General features: G+C 41.2%; 1 long non-coding RNA gene across 4 annotated transcripts; it reads right to left on the bottom strand.

The window, feature by feature from the left end:
• Positions 1-272: 272 nt before the first annotated feature.
• LOC308476623 lies at positions 273-20,671 on the bottom strand. Of its 4 annotated transcripts, none has more exons than XR_013986010.1 (5): positions 20,539-20,671; positions 18,133-18,202; positions 15,045-15,180; positions 13,023-13,113; positions 273-874 (listed from the first exon to the last, which is right to left on the bottom strand). It is a non-coding gene; the product is annotated as an uncharacterized lncRNA (long non-coding RNA). The 4 variants fall into 4 exon arrangements; XR_013986011.1 differs by having other exon boundaries at positions 15,045-15,176; XR_013986012.1 differs by lacking the exon at positions 273-874 and adding an exon at positions 9,080-9,515.
• Positions 20,672-20,678: the final 7 nt, after the last annotated feature.

Raw genomic sequence — 20,678 nt, 5'->3', positions numbered from 1 at the left:
AATGGGAAATGATATTCCTGTTGGCTTGAAATGAGATCTTTGTATCTCAGCAAGTCGCTAAAATTAAGAGGCTTTATGGAAAAAAGATGAAAGCTAATTGAATTTAGTGCAGTCTTTTCTTCTTTACAAAATGGTTTAGACAAGATATCTTTAGGGGGCTTAAATCTGTAAAATTATGTGAACCTAAACATCAACATCATTGTTCATTATTAAATTGCTTATTGTAGCCATCATGGTCACTTATACATCATGTTCAAGAAAAGGGGAAATACTATTGCTTCCCTGTTCTCTGACGAACCAGTACAGCCATTGCTCTGGAAAGTCAGTGAAGGTAATTCCTTTCTGACTTCGATATCACACACACACACACACACACAGCTGAAGGAGAAAAAGAAAACTTCTATTCCTAAAGCCATACAACAAGGGGAAACATTTTAAAACAAACTTCTACATAGAAAACAAGGGACAAACACAAGTAAGGAAAATGGGGAAATGAAGGTATAGGAGCTTTGTGGGTTGCATAAAATGAAGTTCGGAGCCTGTGGTCTGATTACTCACCTGTATTCTACTCAGTCTACTCTCATGTCTATTCAGTTTACTCTCAAGTGTGTGATACAGGCATTGGCTCTCCTGCTCTCTTTTTTGACTGGCTAAATGATGAACACTACTGGAAGAGAAAGGTGTCTGAATGGTTTTTAATGCCTAATGGGAAGCCATGAGTGGATAAAGGCACATCTGCATGGTACATATTTGGGGGATTTGATGAACTTCTGATTCACAGACAGGTTGCTTATACTTGGTCATACAGTTGAGAGGAACAGCAGTGGAAACACAGGTGTCCATCCTGCCCCCATCCCCTGAAAGTATGAATGTCCTGTGGAGGAAAAAGTACTTGTCATATTGAGGGAGATGTGCCTTCCAGCACTGCACTGCCAAAAAGCAAAAGAAGAAAGTAAGAGTCTGAGGTAAGAAGAAATGGAATGACTTAGTTTTAGGCTTTTGAAGAGGAGAGTCTTTCTTTACTCTCCCAGGAAAGGGGGGAGAAAGAGAGAAACAAGCAGCAGCATCTCTCAGGAGAACACAGCTCCATTAATATTGGCTGCAATACTACACACCAGGCACAGGCAAACTCGACCCTCCAGATGTTTTGGGACTACAACTCCCATCATCTCTGACCACTAGTCCTGTTAGCTAGGGATGATGGGAGTTGTAGTCTCAAAACATCTGGGGGGCAGAGTTTGTCTATGCCTGATATACACAGTAAGGCACCGTGGTGATTAGCATGGAGCAAGCATTAATTAAATAAACCCCACAGTGTTTCTGCAGTTGAACTATAGTTATCGAAACTCCGTACCTAAGAATAGGCATGAAAGCAAACCACAACTTGTCTATTCCAAGGAAAGGATCACGTGGTTAGAATAAATGATACTTGGCTCAGGTCTGATTATGATGAAACATCTTTAGAATCTGATGAATACTTTACAAGAATTCAGTGTGAGATTAATGACTCCCCAATTACATAATTTCATAAAAGCCAAAGGTGTAGTAAGAAAGTGAAGTGATCATATATCAGTCAAACAGTGCGGCTGAAAGAAGCAGAAATAAACAAGTCAATAGTCCGTGGATCATAGTTTCAGAAGTGAGACTGTAGGCCACAAGGCAAAGAAAACCTATGCGCACTTAATAGGAAGTAGGTAAAGGTAAAGGGACCCCTGACCATTAGGTCCAGTCGTGGCCGACTCTGGGGTTGCGGCGCTCATCTTGCTTTATTGGCTGAGGGAGCCGGCGTACAGCTTCCGGGTCATGTGGCCAGCATGATTAAGCCGCTTCTGGCGAACCAGAGCAGCACACGGAAACGCCGTTTACCTTCCCGCCGGAATGGTACCTATTTATCTACTTGCACTTAGACATGCTTTTGAACTGCTAGGTTAGCAGGAGCTGGGACCGAGCAATGGGAGCTCACCCTGTCACGGGGATTCGAACCGCCGACCTTCTGATCGGCAAGTCCTAGGCTCTGTGGTTTAACCCACAGTGCCACCCGCGTCCCTAATAGGAAGTAGGTTTCACTTAAAGTCTCAGGCCAAGGAAACAAGCTAGAATTGGACTGTGAGCTAGAGAGGAAGTACAGCTGGTGGGAGGGACAATACAGTGCCCTTTCTACGACTGCATCCAGATTGCGAAACACCTTGCCCCATAAAGTGTGGTTGGCTCCCCTCTCCTTCCCTATTTTTTGCTAGCTACATAAAAACCTTTTTATTACAGTAGGCTTTTATTTTACGGGGCAGACAAATGTTTTATGCTTTTTAAAAAAAAAATGTGGACCCTTTCTCTTTTTTGTAATTGTTTTATAGAATTTAAATGTTAACCTGTGTTACAACATATAAACCACAATGAGTAGTTTTTTGCACCAGAGTTCAATGGTACATATTCTTAGATAAGTGGGTATATGAATAATAAAACTGTTTAGCTATATCTAAATGTCACACATACTTTTAAAATTTGTGATCACCCATTTTCTTTCAAGAGTGTCACTTCACTTGTTTTACTTTATCAGGAACAGACTATAAGTGCAATCTTATACATGTCTACTTAAGAAATCTTCTCAGAAATAAATACTATTAAGTTCAATGGCAGTTTCAGATAAGTTTGTATAGCCTAAGACACCTTGTTCTTTAAGCTGCTGCACCTGTCTTCTGAAATAACACCTTCTGAAACCCTTTACAACATGTGTATTTAAAGAGCAAGCTATGCAAACTGCTTTCAAAACATTTAAAACAGGTTGGGCAGGTTTCGACAGTCTGCTGTATTATGCTAACTCTGGAAAGCCTACTGCAAGGTTAAACAATACCTTATTTTGACAGATAAGGTTCCTTTTAAAGGGTTGCATAGTCCTTTACAGTGAACCTTTGTTCAAGCAGTTATTGAGGATAGGCAATGAGAAAGCAATGGAGATAATTTTTTTATACAAACTGAATTGTGAATCCCACATTTAAAATAGCTCATTGCTGGTTTCTTTGTGCATTCTAATAATTTTATATTTTCTGAAATGACACATGGAAGAATCATTTTTAGTGGATTAGTAATAAGGAAGTGAAACCAATCCACAGTTCAAAACGAATGGTAAATAGATGTGTCATCAATTCTGCAAAAATGTTTCATTCCTTTCCTTCATAATTCTCAAGGCCCAAATGAGTTTCAAAATAGATCACAGTATATATGCCACTCTTCAGTTTACTTGTTAGGATCCAGGTTTGGGGCCAGAATTGGATTGCTAATTTATTAAACAATAGCCTTGCTGTATGTGCCAAAGTGATCAGGTCTGAGACACAGCCCAGTAGATTTCTTTACAAATAACAACAGCCTGAGGTCCTTCTTCACATTGGAATATATGGGCAAATAACCAGACCAAAAATGAAAGTTTAAAAGTTTTATTTCCTAATCAAAGTTTTACACAGCTAGGGTATCCTTTCCCTAACACAAAGTTATATTTATGAAAAGGGGAATAGACATTGTAGAAAAGATTTATCCTATCTAAGAAGACTAACCCTAAACACCTCCCCCCCCCCCCACACACAGAGCAAGGATGGAGTGATGGTCACACCAATTATCTTGGTCAGGAATCCTTGTAGCAAGCAAAAATAGGAAAAGGGTGAGGTGTGAGAAGGAAGTACAGTCATACCTCGGATTACAGGCGCTTCAGGTTGTGTTTTTTCGGGTTGCGGACTGCCGAAACCCAGAAGTACCGGAACGGGTTACTTCTGGGTTTTGGTGGTCACGCATTTGCAGAAGCGCTAAATCGCGCTTTGTGCATGCGCAGAAGTGCCGAATCGCAACCTGCGCAGATGCGCCGCTGCGGGTTGCGAACTCTGCGGGTTGCGAATGTGTATCCCGCACGGATCACATTCGCAACCCAAGCGTCCACTGTACTGCAGACACATTTCCTCTTTGGGAGTTCACCACATAGACTTCTCTGAACTGGAACAGAGAAAGAATTCCTTTTGTAGGTACATGGGTTGGAGAGCAAAATCCTACCCAACAGGATCGAGAATGGCATTGCCAAAATCTGTTTTCTAGCTATCAAAAAAGGTCTCAGTATTGATCACTTCACAAACATGGGAACATGAGTTATGTAGGCCCAGAGTCTCCATATATGGTATTAAAATAGAAAATTTCAGGTTGCTTGTTCCAGCTTGATTTTCAAAGCTCATATCCACCAACCTTAAGACTCCTGTGGCACAATGGCTCAGTGCATCTGGCTGTTAACCAGAAGGTTGGTGGTTTGAGCCCACTCAGGACAGGATTCCTTTATTGCAGGGAGTTGGACTAGATAACCCTCAAGATCCCTTCCAACTCTACAATACTCATGATTCTATACTTCCGTGCTCTCAGCTGGTGCTCTCAGTCTCTGTAAGCAAAAGCCAATCAAACATACACACCTGAATGTATCCTTTCTACTATTTGGTTGCCAAGCACTTGCTACGGCTTAACTTGTTATTTCCAACATTGAGCTGCAAAGTTTCATTATGCTAAATTTTCATTCTAGCCAGGTTACAGACACTTATCTTTAAAATGAAAGGATAGGACAGAATTAAGAGTGTGGGGCTGTCTCCGAAGACAGTTCAGAAACTGGCTTGTGCAGAGTTTGGCAGCCAGGACAAAACAGTTTGAGCATGACTGCACTGGCTGCTGGTTGTTTTCTGGGCCCAATTTGAGGTGCTGGTTTTGACCTATAGAGCCTATAGTGGAAAAGATTCAGAAGAGAGCTACAAACATTCTAAAATAGTTTGGAAAACAAGTTCTTTGGGCAAAGTTATCATGCCTCAGGGCAGGAAGTCAGACCTAATTATCAGATTCCTCCCATAGCCTCTGCTCCATCTAAAACGAAAGGCTCTACAATCCTGATTGCATCAGGAATGAAGCAAAGTCACTCTTTAGCATAGTTGCTCTGAAAACTGGAGTTGGGAATACTGATTTCTCCAGCCAATACAATGGCATGCATGCCTCTCTGTTTTCTAACAAACAGTATTTTTGCTATTTTATGTTTTTGCTATTTTATGTTAAGCACTTAGATATTATTAAATAGCCTATAAATTATGATGAATAAATTAATAATTTCACCCAAATATTTTACAATCATCAGTAATAGTGTTATCAATTATTTTCCAAGATGCCTCAAAATGACAAGCCTTATATATGTTTAGCTTTGTAGTTCACATAAGAAGATCAAATGTGCGATGTTATGGGTGTTCACTTAATACTGTGGACACTTTCCAGAATTGTTTTGCATTGTGTGAGATGGTTTCTCAAGCATATCTCCTGCAGCATGTTGTTAATTTACAATGAAATGGATGCAGATTCAAAATGGCTTGCCTCATAATAGCAGCACAGCTGGGAAACTGTACAAGCATGTGTTAAGATAACAGCTCTTTAGTCCTGCCTCTGAAGAATCCAGCACAATATGGTTCCTTATTGCTGTGTGCCATGGCTTATGTTAGAGAAGTAGACTACAGTACTGTTCCGGCAAGTAGTCTATTCTTCTATGATTTTTATGATTTCTTAGTCTTAGAATTCCAGTCGATAATGACAGTTTGTTTCTAGTGCAGTATGAAGACCTGAGTCAATAAAAATAGTTGTACAAGCTAGCTTTGCTCATGTGCCTTTTTGTGTGGCAGCAAGCAACAAACATTCAACAATGCTTTTGTAAAACTACTCCAATTCTACCAACCTAAGCAAGAAGCTGTACTGTATAGTATGTCCTAAAGTCCCACAACTTTTCTTGTACATCTAATGTAAAAACCCATTCTCATAACCACACCAAAGGCATATCAGATGCTACAGGGTTGTTTGGAAAATCTAAAAAATGATAATATATGTCGAAGGATATTTGCTCCAAGCCTTTCGCATTTGCTTTGTCCCTGTGATGCTTCAATGATAAAATGAAAAAAAGTGGCTCAGGGCTACTCAATTCCCACAATTCCAAGAAAAACACAGAAAGAATATGAATGCACATGATTGTGGGCCTTGAAGCTGAAATCAAAGCTCTTACAAATATAAATAAGCAGCCCCTAAAATTCATGACTAGTGGAAGAGTTTATTTGGAAAGAGTGTTCAAGACATTCGTCATCAGAAAGCTCTTTGTGATGAAATAAATGAATGACTCTTCCAAACCAATTCAATTTGCACATTATTTTGGATATTTATTCATTACCAGGCACAATAAGAGCAATATCTATTAAAATAACCATATATTGAAGAAATGCAGTCAGACTCCTTGGTTTTAAAATGTTCATCATGAGCAATAGGCCTCAATCAGGCTAGACTAATCTCCACAAAATATACTGTTTTACTGTGTTGGGGCTGAAATATATTTAAAAAATAAAAAAATGTCCAGTAGCACCCTAGGGACCAACTAAGTTTGTTCTTGGTATAAGCTTCCGTGTGCATGCACACTTCTTCAGATACCCTTCTTCAGATACCCTTCTTCAGATTCTTCTGTGTTGGGACTGTCATAGCATTGGTGGATTATGACAGCCAGCAAACATGCTAACTCCTGTGTGTAAGAACGCTATCTGTGGATGAGTTTCTAGGGTCAGAAGTCAGCAGGCCCCACCTAGTTTCAAAACCATTTTCACAAAATAAAAATGTGAAATAGAAGAGTTACAATGATTTGAAAAATACAATAAAAATCAATTACACCAAGTTCCGCAATTACTAATTAAAACACAAGGATTAGTGAATGTATAATAGCTGAATATAATGAGTTGAGAAAGCAAGCATACATCAACCCAGTATCCCCTAGGGAGGAACTAAATAAAAATCCAAAGTGCAATTGAATAAAACAAGCAGCTCTTTAACTGAAATAGCCTGCAGGGACCATTTGCATTTGAGTCAACATGGATGCCAGCTCAATTGTTTTAAGTAGTCACAGAGATGCTGAGCAATAAGGATTCCTTCTTAAATATTCAGATTGGTTTATTTAAGGAATGTCCTTCTTTGAAGGTCCCCTGTTTCCCTGCATTAAATCTAAAACAGGGGTTTTAAAGAGCACAACACAATTTGAAAGTTTACCAGCGGTGGCTAACCTTTTTTAGGCCCATGGGCAGATTTCGATTTTTGAGCAAGTGCTGTGGGCACCATCCTCTCTGGTCACTTCTCTCCTCCATCACTAGGTCAGCCCCCAATGCAAATACACAATTATACAGTACTTTGCTTTTCCAGGCAATCTTGATAAAAGTGCACTCCAGAAGAACTAATCTGAGCCTTGGAAAGCAAACAGAATTGAAAAATGAAGTGGGAAAAGGTATCAGTCTTCCCGTTTCCTGCTTCAGCTCTATGTGCTTCTCAAGGGAGAGGAAGATAATGACCTTCACCATCTTATGCTTAGGGGGCAGTGAGTGGGTGGGGGGCTCAGGAGCTTTGTAGGAACCAGGCAAAAACCTCAAGAGCAGACCCTCCAAGTGTCCCTATTTTCCAGGTAGGTCCCTGATTTAGAGAAGCCATCCTGGTTTCTGATTTGGTCCTGGAATGTGCCACTTTTCCTTAGGATGTCCCTTTTTGCATTGGAGAAATGTTGGAGGGTATGCAAGAGCACCACATTAGGGAACCCTGGCTTATGCAAATATTTTGCTTTTGGAACAATGGAAGAGACCATTCTGCAAAGTAGAATAGGTGAGGAAGCAGAATACTTCTCTTAGCAGTTACTTCCAAATATGTCCTGGTTCCCACATTGAGTATGTCTACTGTAAAGAACTCTATCAGTTTAACTGCAAGGGCTTCTTAAATTCCTCCTAGGAAATATAGACTGGTATGAGTACTAAGAGCACCCAGTTAAGGGTTCCCAGCCCCTATTACAGAACTGCCGCTTTTGGGCTCACCAGAGCCCTGCCTTGTTGTAAGGAGTCATTGACCACCCCCTTCACCCACTCAGCGACACCTCCACTGGCCCTTTCGATGAGCCAGGAAGGTAGCTCTCGCATTACCAAGGACCTTATGCACATCTTTAGGCTGTACAAATTGAAAAGTATCCATTAAACATGCCCAAGCAGAGGCCAAAGTTACATCCACCAAATGTATATCAACTATAGTATCCAAATCAGAATGGATCCAAGCAGTTGTTTATCCTTTGCCTCTCACTAGAGCGTGTATATGTTCCCTGTCAGGTCCAGCATCAAACCTCTTCAGAACTGACTTTGCTCTTTTCTTCCCTATTCTTCTAGTGCTGTCACCATGGACCCTTCCATTTATAGTGCTATAGGTGCTATATTTAATGATGTTTTTGTAAAATGAAAACCTATAATGAAATTATAGAGGACTATCCACATACCAATCACATGTTACTGTTTTTTAGAGAGTGTTTGCACTTTTCCCCATCATGCCAATGACATGAAGTGTTCAGATTGAGAACAGTTATGTGCCTATAGTCCCACCCCTTCCGTTTCGTCATTCCACCAACCGGTAAATGTTGGATTTTTGAGTATGCACAAAGGTTACTTAGAGGCCTTGCACACATAAAAAAAATAAAAATACAGTACCTGGTACAGTGGTACCTCTGGTTACAAACTTAATTCGTTCCAGAGGTCCATTCTTAACCTGAAATTGTTCTTAACCTGAAGCACCACTTTAGCTAATGGGGCCTCCCGCTGCCGCCACGCTGGCGCGCAATTTCTGTTCTCATCCTGAGGTAACGTTCTTAACTCGAGGTACTACTTCCGGGTTAGCGGAGTCTGTAACCTGAAGTGTTTGTAACCTGAGGTGTTTGTAACCCACCACTGTATTCTGGAACTCTGACCCTGTTTTGTTCTATCTACAGCAGCCTTCTCCAACCCAGCCCAATACAGATGTTTTGGACTCCCAACTTCCATCACACTCAGGCAACACAACTTATGGGAGCCCAAAACATCTGGATGGTGCAAGGTAAAGGAAGGGAAATCTAGTGTTATGATCACATACACAACATACGTTCTTAAAATACATCATTTGTATCAAAGATTGGCATTGAGGGATCTCATTTCCCACAAAAAAAATTGAAATTAGTCTGGTCAATTAGCTAGCCAAACAATAGCTGAAAAAGAACCCAGGAAGAATGAAAGCAAAGGGACAAAGGATTTATTACAGACTCTAGAAGGAAGGTGTAGCTGTACTTCTTATTCCACCAGGAAACCTAAATCCAAAGAAAACATACCATAAAAGAGAAACCTGACGCTGCCAAATGATTTGCAGTTTCACTTGTGTGTGTGGTTTGGTCAAAGGACAAACAATTAGCAAAATGAACTTTGTCCATGACGTATTTGTCATACACGTCTCACATACTAAATAACTGGAATTAAGCAAGTCATCAAGGCAGAATACTGGAGAGATTCCGAAGTGTGTCCCAACATTGTTGCTAGAACAAGGCATCAGTTGTGTGCCGCTTTTGAGTCATTTCCCAAACTGTTCTTGACGAGTATCACCACACGCTTTCAGAAAGAACCTTCAGAGGAATTCCGGGAAAGCTCCATAAATGGCATGTGATAAAGCTGATCAAGCCAAAAAAAGAACAGACACCTACGTCATTGCCTTCCAAAATACTACTATCTAGCGAAACTACTGCCTCATACTGAAATTCAGAATGCTAAAGACTTGTTTGCATAATATGTTTCTAGTGACACTGAAAATAGGATTTGATACGGACTCTGATTTATACTATAAATTTCCCCCAATCGTTACTAAAGTGTTCTGGAAACATTGGTAGTTATAATTGCTTAATTCTATTAACATAATCATTTACCTGGTTAATCAAGATAATCATTTACCTGGGCTGTGTACACAGTCCTGTTTTCTCTGCACCCACAGTGTTCCCAACACTGGTTTGGGAAGCAGTTTACACACGAGGTCGGCCGCACAATCCATATATATCCTGTTGGGTTCTTTATGAAATACTGTATTTTGACGCATTTCGCCCCAAAGCAGGTTCGATCTGAACTGAGAAAAAGAATGACCTAGCTGCATTTTAAGTTGCTCATGTTCATCATAGAGTGGGAAGGAGCCCAAAGTTAACCGAGTCCAGTAGCATTAATGCAACATCCACAGACAACCTGGCATAACCATCAAGTGGAAAGAGTATGCACTGGATTCAGCTACCAGGACAACAAATGCCATGGTTTTCTCATGTTTTTAATTTAATTTTTGACATTTTTTGTGTGTGATGTAAGCAGAGGCGGAGCTAGCTGCTCCGGCACCTGGAGCGCCACACATGCTGTGCACCCGGGGGCGGGGCTAGCCACCTGCAGGGACAGGGAGAACGTCCCAGGGGGGCGGGGCGGCGATGTCACCCCCCTCAGGGATGACAGCCGACCGCACCCCCCTTCCTCCCCCTTATCAAAATGAACTTTGACATGCTCAATTCACACACTGTTCAGAAGCAGAACTGTACCACGAACTCTGTTACAGGAACAGGGAGCTGCAGAGAGTAATTACACAACTGTAATCGGCAGAGGGTTGTTGTTTTTTTAAAAAAGTACTAAAAAAAGGAATCACTGCTGTCTCTGATACTGGGTATTGTTCACAGATTCTGTTTTTGGAGTGGGGATGCCAAATGTGATTTTATTTATTCCTTCATCTCCTTCCTTACCTATATTGGAGAATTTTAGGCTGCTGCCTGGGGAGAGGGAGAGAGGTTTTGTTTTGTAGGTAGTTATGTGATCTCATTTATTCTCACTTATCAGTTTGTTGGTAGTCAAGTACCCTCCCCCCCCGGGGGGGCATATCTACTATGAAACTAATGAAGCTTAAGATTCAAAATTGGGTCTAGTAGACCCAATTTTAGTTGCACAATTGAAATTGATCAATTTTTTGTTGTATAGATTTCAACAATATCATAGTTTGAGATTCAGTGGCACAGATGTTGTAAAGGTGTGGTGATCCGTCATGGAACAATTCCATTGAAGAAGATAACAGTGGTTACCCAGAACTCATTGCTGGTTGCGAAGGGCGCCTCATAACAGTTCAATTTTCAGCCCCCCCAAATGTCGGTCCACCAGTAGTACCCCCTATGAATAATTCGAGTTTGTTTGGATGATTTTGTTACTAGCCCCCGCCCCTACAAAATATGAACGACATTTTATTTGGCCACTTTTGGACATAAATTAAAAATATTTCTGTTCTGCCAGATGATATGTTTCCTGGTTATATGTTTCCTTGTACCTGCTGGTGTAATGTTTCTGGGATAGCTTTTGATATTTGCTACTCCATCACTCTTTTCCATGTAAAATATTCAAAACATCTAACAAATTATAAATACTAAAATTGCAAAACAAAAATATTTTTAAATGATTAAAAGAAACAAAATGCAGGCAAGTAGTAGTGCTAGAGGCACATTGCAGAAGTTACATAGTATTGCCTGCTGAATTACACGTTCTATAGCTTGGAAATGCTGACTGCATCCCATTTCTGCTTATCCATTCAATTACAGGAAGCCCCCACTGACTACTTCTGTCCTTGTACCATTCAACTTTTTTGGCAGACAACAGGACTGTTAAAAGATGAAAAACTGATAACTTTTTGTTTACAGCCAATAGTTGATGTGGATTTTTGGTCAAAGCTCTATCTAAAATAATTGAGTATATTCATTACACCCCACAATACTTATTGTCTTTTTGACATTTTTTTCACATTCAAACATTTGCTACTTTTGATTAGCTGGCCTAAAAACAGTGACTTAAATAGAGAGAGGGATATGATCAAAACCAGTGAAAGCTTGAAAGCTAGATCTCTTTCCCCAAAATTACATCACTAAACTTAACTCCTTTTGCTGCCATGAACTATTTGTGTAATACTGAGCATATTAATAAGTCTTAAGTCATTTTCTAAATCGATGCTTAAAACTAATAACAGCTTTCGGGGGTGTTGCCAGGATGTGTGTCTTTAAACAGAGATTTGCATAAGTTCTAGCAGGTATGTAAACATCAAAGAGATTGAAAGGTAAGAAAAGGTGTTGCTTGTTTGTGACAGCTTAAAGCATACTTTTAACATACCTTGGGAGATGCATTACAATTACAGTATAGCAAGTTTCCCAATTACCAATTTTGCTCAGACAATTACAGTGAGTATAATTTAACATGAGGTAATTATCTTCGGAAGAATCTAAATTAATGATGAGAGGCATGGCCCCACTGCAATTCGGAACTGAGTGAGATTTATGAATGAAAAATTGGAACCAAATAGGTCTCCTATATTCCAAGCTTTCAAATCATTGCCATTTTTTTTAGCACATACATGCTTCTGAAGTGCACCTGGGGAACTTTCATTTATTTATTTTTTGGTGCAACATTCCTTTTCTGTCCATGTGCCCACAGGATCATTTATCACAAAGCATCATTCTCTGACTGACCATTTTTTAATCTGTTTTGCTTACAAACTGATTAGATAGGCCTGGGATAACCAAAGGATGAAAGTTAGCAACCTCTGAGTATGCACAAATATAGTGGATACTCCCAGGATTGGATGCTTAGTCATGCCAACCATGCAGGTGCAAAAATAGGTTTGTATACTTTTTTTATCATACACAAATTGCAGAGACAGAACATCACATTCTTTTTTATAATTTTTATCATTTGATTTTTTAAAAATATAAACATACATTTTTTAAAAAACACAATTCAAAATCCAAATTTCGATATTACCATATTTTTCGCTCCATAAGACTCACTTTTTCCCTCCTAAAAAGTAAGGGGAAATGTGTGTGCATCTTATGGAGCGAATGCAGGGGGGAGGAAGGCAGGAAAAGCCCCCAAGAGCCACACACAAGCTCCGTGCAGCTCTTGCGGGCTTTTCCCCAGGAGGGAGAAGGGACTGATGCGGCCAGTCAGTCCCTTCTCCCTCCTTGTAGAAAAGCCTGCAGGAGCCGCGTGGAGCAGAAGTTCTGTTGCGCACTCACAAATCTATTCCACAAGCAGAATGGCAGAATTAGAAACAACCCTTAATTATACAGAAGATGTTTGTATAATAACATAAATGAACCGACAAGCAATTGGCACACAACTCACCAGAAGCATCGGAGGAGGAAGGGCCAAACCAATGAGATGATCAGCATGTGCTGCAGAGGTAGGCAGGGTCCAACCCAAGGCATTTTGTGGCCTGAAATGAAGGAGAAGATGGCACTCCTTTCATATTAAGAAACTAACTGGACTGGCAGCTGAATCAAACTTCAAAACTGGTGGCAGGACGGTATCCTTCATTGCACCTAAGGTCAACAGTTCTAGGAGGCAAATGGCAGTCCACATAGTCTGTCCTCCAACACTTTGCTGCTGCTCCTCAGCATCCACTGAGGCAGATGCCTCACTCTAATAGGAAAGCCATCTCCTGAAGGTAGTTATAGGTGTCATTCAAAGAGCAACAGTGGAAGGATGCCATTTTATGAAGATCAAAAGGATCATGTTGGCACCTGGTTTTTTTTTAGTATATCTCTATGCACTTTAGATTATGGCTTCAAGAAGCAACAGAGCTATAGATGTTGCAGGCATCTTTCTCCAACATTTCCTCCAGGATATTGTCATTTGTAGAGTTAGGAAAACATGGACAAATGACAACAAAAGATCGCACGCATTATCACTGTAAACAAAAAGAAAGCCTGTTTTACACATCGTCAAGGCTCAGCACCGAGGAACACACTGGGATGCGTTAGTCCGAGTAAGAACTTGTTAGGAAAGGTCCCAGTCCATAAGGGAGCCATTTATTGCCCCTACATAGAAACGTAGAAAGGAACCTTATACTAAGTCAGACAATTTGCCTATCTAGTTCAGCACTGATTGGAAGTAGGTTGTGTCCAGGGTTTCAGATCTTTCCCAACCTTGCCTGGAAGCATGTGTTGTACCATTGAGCTACAACCCACCCCCTTCCTGTTCTTGAGGGGCCAGCGGTCTGCCTGGATGGGCAGGGCCAGTCCAGAGGCCAATAATGCTTCACTTACAGAAAAATGTTCCATGTTCATCCCATGAGGCAGCCTTACATGAAACCAAAGGGAGTGTAATTCTAGTCATGGCAATTCATTTCTCTTATATCCTTTGTCTCTCCCTCTGATATTTCTCCCACTTAGGTTGTAAATTTGACTATACGAATCAGCTTTCATGGTCTTTATGTTACTCTGTAATAAACCCTGTGCACTGATGATTCTATGGTAATAAGGCGTTTTACCCCTCCCTTGCGGTGGTTTTAAATATATCCTTGCTTAGGAATGTGAATGTTAAGCAACTCTCTATGGATTTGCATATGCTAACTTTAGGGATTTAAGGTGTGTTAAGACATGCCTCAGACATCACTGTCAGCTAGCTGATGGAAGCCCTTATGTATGTTTTCATTTGTTTACTGACTTGGATGATGGAGATCTGACAGCTGGCTTATTGCTGACAACACAGTAATTCATTCTCTACTTTGAGAGGTTTCCAGCACTGCTGCTTGTCTATTCTGAATTAATCTCCCTTAATGAAGCTTATATTTTCTTTCTAATTTGCCCCTGGCAAATTAGTCTTTGTTTCATAAGCCTAATAAAATGTGAAGTTCTTTGTGAGTATCATATATATTAATCCAGTTCTGTAGAACAGACAAACGGGTGATGATTAATGTTTTGTTTTTGGTTCAGGGTCATTGTAGCTTTTCATGAAATCCATTCTATTGCTACAAGTACTTCTTCTCCATATGGATCAAGATCAGATGTCAAATGGCTCCCTATTGAACCACATGGCTTATCACATAGAAGTGCTGACTATGACAGAAGTGTACCAGGGCGGAAAATATAGTATGATGGTTTCTTTAAAATTATACCATGTTTTTTCTGAAAATAATAATGATTGTTTTCTGCTCCTACTGTAGAGAAAAAAGCCTTAGGGTTATTCTGAGTATTTATGTACAGCTCTGATGAGTCATAACCATAAGATTAGAAATTATTATACAAAGTATTCTTGAATCAGCCACAACTCTTCAAAAATAATAATTATGACATTAAGAATCAAGCTAGCAGAAAGTAGCAGAGAGTTATTTGAGATAATGTTAGATTAGTTCTAAAGAGGTACCTTTCTTTGTACAATTCCACAGAAGTCATCTTGTGGAACTTTAAAAACAGCTTTATTGTGAGAGAAGCTTTCATGGACAAGATGCATGAGGTGATAGCCTCAGTTTGCAGATACACATATCTGCAAACACAGCTGTCTGGGTACAAACGAAAACATTGTGAACAGTGAGGTTAATAGCCCATGAACTGCAAACAATACTCTGATATTTTTTTATGAACAACTCAATGTCCTAAGAAAACCAAATTTGTGTGAGCTGAAAAAAGAAAAAGTTAGTTTTGTCTTCTTCTAAATCCATGTACTGGGAATGATGCCAGATACTTTTCTTGGAACAAGGATTTTCCTCAGACAGAGTTTTGAAATCGGTTGGTGTGATGAGGCAGCACTGCTCACTTGGCTGTCATCGTGTTGCTGCTGCTTACCAGACGATGAAGAAGAAGGGGTGAGGTAGCACAAGTCAGGCATGGTGCCATTGCACTTGCAGTTGGGAGGACTAGATTGGCTTACCAGTATATTTGCACTGCTCCAGTCTCAGGACTGCTTCACCCATCCCCCTCTACCTCCTGGTAAGCAGTAGTAACATGATCAGCTGGAGGTCCGGTGAGGAGCAGCACCCTACCATGCTGCCTGCTTCTGTTGTGAAGTGAGGTCTTCATCCTGTGCAATTTATTGATGTGGTTTCCACATAACAATAGACCATGCTTTAAAACAAATGATAGTTATGCCAGCCGACTTCAGAATCTATTGTTTGAAGTTGGTTTCTTTAGTAATCAAAAATAAATGCTTTGTTCTAAACCAGGTTACCTGGTTCATATGTAATGCTAAGCCAATATTCATTAAAAGTGAAACTAAACGCAGCAGGAATCCTCCCAGCTGTGTGAAAGGAGAAGAGGGAAGGAGGGGACATGACAGACAGAGGCTTCTCTTGAGCTTCTAGAAGCTCACCCTTATATCTCCAAACCATTGCTTAATGTTACATGTGAATACAATCACTGGCTGCTGGAGTTGTAGTGATGAATTGATATTAATTTATCTCAAGTTGCACAAATCTCTGTGAGCCACAGATCCATTCTTTACCATCACTCACTTTATGTATTTATTTGTTTATTGTCCTGCTTTTTTTTCTGACTGGGACTCAAGGTGCCTTACAGATAAGGTCTTCACCTGCCAACGGAAGGACAACAAGGAGGGACCCAGTCTAGCTTCTCTAGGAAGCGAGTTTCAAAGTCTGGGAGCAGCCACTCAGAAGGCCCTCTCCCATGTCCCTACCAAGTGTGCCAGTGAGGCTGGCAGGACCGAGAGAAGGACCTTCCCCAAATATCTCAAAGCCTAAGCAGGTTCATATGAGGGAATATGGTCCTTCAGATAACTTGACCTGAGCCAAAATGAATGCAGATTGTTATAAGGTGTGTGATCTTTGTTGTATGTGTTGCTGTTTCTTCAGCTTGTAAATCACCTTGTGTATAGTAATATAGAAAGGCAGTATACAAATTAAAAGTGAAATGAAAAATTGAACGAAAATTTATAGGTCATAACCAGCACTTTGAATTGCACTAGTAGCCATTCACATGGCTATCAATTGAATCCAAAAAGAAAATAAAGTGGTTTTTAAAGAGGGGGAGAAAAGCTTACTTAAAACCAATGCCAGAATTTTTATAGGGACTTAAACTCAGAAAGACACATCTTAATTTAAAGTGATGCAGTTTAAATGCAATTAATGTTTAATAATTGCTGCTGCTAAGGAAATGACAGTTGCTAAATTCAACAGTGTTCACACTTACTAAGCAATTGGATTTTTTCTGAAATGTGAATTATAATAATAATAATTTATTATTTGTACCCCACCCATCTGGCTGGGTTTCCCCAGCCACTCTGGGCGACTTCCAACAAAGATTAAAAATACATTGAAATGTCAAACATTAAAAACTTCCCTAAACAGGGCTGCCTTCAGATGTCTTCTAAATGTCAGGTAGTTGTTTATCTCTTTGACATCTGATGGGAGGGAGTTCCACAGGGCGGGCGCCACTACCGAGAAGGCCCTCTGACTGGTTCCCTGTAACCTCACTTCTCACAGTGAGGGAACTGCCAGAAGGCTCTTGGCGCTGGACCTCAGTATCCAGGCAGAACAATGGGGGTGGAGACTGATATTATGTATTATATATACTGTTAGGAAGGATGGATAATTCACGGTATTTCTGCATCAGAACAGTGAGAGAAGGAAACAGTAGTAGCAGAGCTGGGTGCTAGCCTTGGGCATTGAGCTGAAGGGCCACCAAGCTGTTTATTGAGTGTACTGTTAGCAGTGAGACAGATGAAAAAAGCAGCAAGTTCACCACCCTGCAAAATTCTATGGTTTCTTTATGTGTCAACTGCACAAACTAATTTCAATGAGTTCCAAAGTAATTAAAGCTAGAATGTTTCAGGTAAGCGTAGAATTCAGTAACTTCAAAGCTCTAGTAGTTTCAGTCATGGGACTCCACTGAACTTCCCTGTCTGCACAAAGAAGATACAATTGTTGAAGATACCTACTATTTCATATCTGTATCAAGACAACAAATGGGGTGGGATTTTCCGTGCCCTGTGGAGAGACTGAAATGGTGTATAGTGTGTTGAATGGATTCTTTACATTTAATCATGCACCACAGCAGTGGAAAATCACTGCTTGCAGTTGGATAATGGTGAAGGGGGGCACTGAGAGCTGATTTGTGTTTTTCATTATTATTTCAAAGGGTTGGCTGTTATTATAAAGGGCTCCCTTGAAGACTAACAGATTTATCGTGCCCTTCCCCTTTTGGACTACAGTCCACCATTAGCTACATGAAGTGTAATTTTCCATTGGTTGATATTTAGATCTACATGGTTAGCTAGAACAGGATTTTACACAGTGGTGCAAAACAGCATGTGGTGAATTTCTTGGATATAAAGGAAACTTCAGTGACAGGACCAATGTATACAATTAGCAGAATCAGGAACGAGCTTTTATGACATGGTATTACATTAGGCTCTAAATAGGGGAAAGGATTTTACAGATCTGAATTTCTGGTTGATACCTCCCAGAACAGGCATGCCTTCTACAATTATTTCTGCGCACCTGAGCTGTAGTTTGTTGGCTCCCATCCAGTCTATCTCTCATTTTTGGATCTACATGGGTTCACCAGAATCTAATGAAAAAGAGAAGTGATTGGAATATACCTGGCCATCGGACAAATATGTAGTTTGGGAATGGGAAAGCAAGGCAATAGATGGGAACAGAAGTTTGAGATATATAGTGCCATCAGGGGAGACACGTGTAAGCAAAATCATTTTTGCTATTGGATCAACTACTGACACTAGACAGATGATTCTAAACAGTATCAAATAACCTACTTTGTGCTTCCTTTTAGTGGGTATCAGGTTGGTGACTACAAACAAGGTTTTCTACTAACAAAACCTGGAGACAGTGTTTTATTTAATATAAAATCTTTCAGATGTACCATAGTTGCCTTGGTATTTCCTTTTTAATGCTCAGATACAGTGGGTTTTATAGTCTAATACAACCAGGGAACAGATCATTGAAGCATATGCAAAAAGTAACATCCAATCGAGGGGTATTAAGCATTAATCTCCAGCATAAGCAGTTTCTGAGCAATAGGGTCAAATCTGTCTCTCAGTAAATTTGGAGGAGGACTTCTGAAATCAATAACGTCAATTCAGTTTGTGTGCAGTATCTCTGATTGAAGGTGCGCAGCCATTATCTGTAAATGATTTGGAAGATTCCCTTAGGAAGCATATTGATTTAACAATAAATTAACCCATTTTCTACATGGGCACTGTTGGTGAAATATGACAGCCAGGAAGTAAACCCCACTGTATTTAATGGGACTTGTTTGTGCAAAGGTCTGACTTGAAGAGATCAAGATTCTGACTGTTAACAACAGTGGTTTTGACATCTACAGTGGTACCTCGGGATGCGAACAGGATCTGTTCTGGAGCCCCATTCGCATCCTGAACAGAATGTAAGACGCGACAGCGCGTCTGCGCGTGCATGGGTCGCGTTTCGCCACTTCCACGCATGCGCGTGACAACATTTTGACCGTCTGCCCATGCGCAAGTAAAGTAACACGCTCCATTACTTCTGGGTCGCCGCGGAGTGAAACCTGAAAGCGCTCAACCTAAAGCATATTTATCCTGAAGTATGACAGTATAATGAAACCAGCTTACAAGTAGAGAGCTGAAAAAGGGTACTATAATGGAAGCTGGGAAACTATACTTCTGGGAAGAGGTTGGAGACCATCTTGGCTATGAGTCCTGAGGGAACTCCTTCTTGTCTTGCATGCCTTTTCCCATCTGACTGAAGGATGGGGCCCTGACTGACTCCAGCTTCACAATCTTAGGTTGAGAAGGCCCTCTGCCTGGTTCCCTGTAGCTTTGCTTCTCGCAATGAGGGAACCGCCAGAAGGCCCTCGGCGCTGGACCTCAGCGTCCGGGCAGAACGATGGGGGTGGAGACGCTCCTTCAGGTATACTGGGCCGAGGCCGTTTAGGGCTTTAAAGGTCAACACCAGCACTTTGAATTGTGCTCGGAAACGTACTGGGAGCCAGTGTAGGTGTTTCAAGACCGGTGTTATGTGGTCTTGGCGGCCGCCCCCAGTCACCAGTCTAGCTGCTGCATTCTGGATTAGTTGTAGTTCCCGAGTCACCCTCAAAGGTAGCCCCACGTAGAGTGCATTGCAGTAGTCCAAGCGGGAGATAACTAGAGCATGCACCACTCTGGCGAGACAGTCCGCGGGCAAGTAGGGTCTCAGCCTGTGTACCAGGTGGAGTTGGAAGACAGTTGCCCTGGATCCAGAATTGACCTGCGCCTCCATGGACAGTTGTGAGTCCAAAATGACTCCCAGGCTGTGCACCTGGTCCTTCAGGGGCACAGTTACCCTATTCAGGACCAGGGAGTCCTCCACACCAGCCCACCCACTGTCCCCCAAAAACAGTACTTTTGTCTTGTCAGGATTCAACTTCAATCCATTAGCCGCCATCCATCCTCCAACCGCCTCCAGGCACTCACACAGGACCTTCACCGCCTTCACTGGTTCTGATTTGAAAGAGAGGTAGAGCTGGGTATTGTTGGCGGGTTAACTGTTTTTCGTTTGTGTGGATTGTTGTTGTTTTTACTGAGGAAGGAGAGATTTGTCTGGGAGGAGAGAAGCTGGGGATAATAGGGCATGAAATTGCAATAGTTCAAAGTAAGGAGAGGTATGGTGTGACAGGTGGGGCAGGCCAGGTAAGAGGCATACAGCACAGGAAGGCAGTGACTGCTGTGTGCCAGCTCCTCCTCCAACCTGGGGAATTGTGGTTGTCGTATCAGGCAACCCTCAGGTCTGTGGTTGTTGCTGCTGAATGATAGGTCAGCTCTGAATAAGACATTGTTTATCTGATTGTGTATGAGGAGGCCAATCTGGTCTGCATCTCTGAGACCTGGGTGCATGAGCTGGGTGGAATTGGTCTGACCTAGCTGTGCCCACCTGGTACTTGGTGCAGATCAGGGCAGAAGGTCAGGGATTCTGATGGTTCACCACTTGCCTTGCTACATACGTGAGCTGACAGAGCTGGTCTTGAAGGCTATGTTGAGGACTCCCAGACTCCTGGTTTTGTGAGACATCAA

This window comes from Podarcis pityusensis, assembly GCF_964106645.2.
Source record: "Podarcis pityusensis genome assembly, chromosome: 4".
In the NCBI taxonomy this organism is placed as follows: Eukaryota; Metazoa; Chordata; class Lepidosauria; order Squamata; family Lacertidae; genus Podarcis; species Podarcis pityusensis.
The sequence above is the reverse complement of the archived record's forward strand: the minus strand, read 5'-3'. Positions and strand labels throughout refer to the sequence as shown.